The sequence below is a fragment of the Onychomys torridus genome, chromosome 11, assembly GCF_903995425.1.
Source record: "Onychomys torridus chromosome 11, mOncTor1.1, whole genome shotgun sequence".
In the NCBI taxonomy this organism is placed as follows: domain Eukaryota; kingdom Metazoa; phylum Chordata; class Mammalia; order Rodentia; family Cricetidae; genus Onychomys; species Onychomys torridus.
In genome coordinates, this window is record NC_050453.1 from 79,695,242 (window position 1) to 79,696,446 (window position 1,205).

Genomic DNA, 1,205 nt, shown 5'->3' on the forward strand with positions numbered 1-1,205 from the left:
AGGAAACTCTGTTTCTCCATCTGGTATACCCTTTAGGCTTATATATTTCTTCTAGGGAAACCTGACTGAAAAGAGCTATCATACACTACAACCTCCCCAACGTCGTTGATACTCTTGTGCTTTCAAAGGGACAGGCATTCTCTCTTAGGTTGTGTTTGCTTAACTTTGAGCAGCAGATTGGAGAAAAAACAAACACAAGAAAAACCTCTTATAAATGTCTGTAGAACAAAAATTAGCATATGAACCATTAATATGACATAAAGTGTGAAAAGTTAATTTTATTTTTCATAACAGATGATTACTATTTTAAAATACTCAAAAGACTAAGAAATAAAAGACAAAAATCACCCCATCTGTCAGAGCCCATGGTGACCCAAAGCTGTTCTCTCCAATTTCCTTGGGAGTGACAAAGGAACCCAAGGTAATGTGGAAACCAACAGGAAAATTAACTCATTACTAAAATGAGCTTCCCAATGAAAACAGTCCTCAAACAAGCTTTTGATAATAAGTAATAAGTTTGTGTTAAATTTCAGTACGAGCATGTGAGGGTGTGTCTGTTGGTTAAAGCGGCGCTGCTCGTGTCTGGCTGCTGCCCGCGGTGGCCATGCCGACAGAGAAGTGTGCTGGTTGGTAGAAGAATCACGAGCTGAAGAACCACAAGCCGTGGTTACCTTTTAGAGGTTATTGGGAGAGGAAGGGGGAGAGAGAGAAACAGAGAGAGAGAGGAAACAGAGAGACAGAGAGACCACATGGAGGGAAGATAGCAGAAAGAGCAACGGGACACACAGAGGGTCCGCCCACGTAATTAAGGATATAGTCCTTACATCCCAGACTTTCACTTATTATAAAAAAAAAAAAAAAAAAAAAAAAAGCAGGTAGATGGGAATAGGGGCATCGTTCCTCTCAAAAACTGCTTCCAGCTGATTTTTGGACTTTGGTTGACTCTTGGGCGAATGGAGAAGGGGAGTCTTCGAGGTAGTGGGATGCCATCTGTCATCCATTTGTTCTGGAGACATGTATCCCTCTTGGCTGTGGCTGTGAACCTTCTGTCTGACAAGATGCTGGTGACATAGAAAAAAAAGCTTAGAGAGAAAATAATCATTATTATTTTATGTTGGTAGATCCAGCCTGTCCAGATGGGTTTTAAAACATGTTAAGCTTTATCAGAGACAGATTATTTTAAAGCACCTGTTTCCTTTGGCATC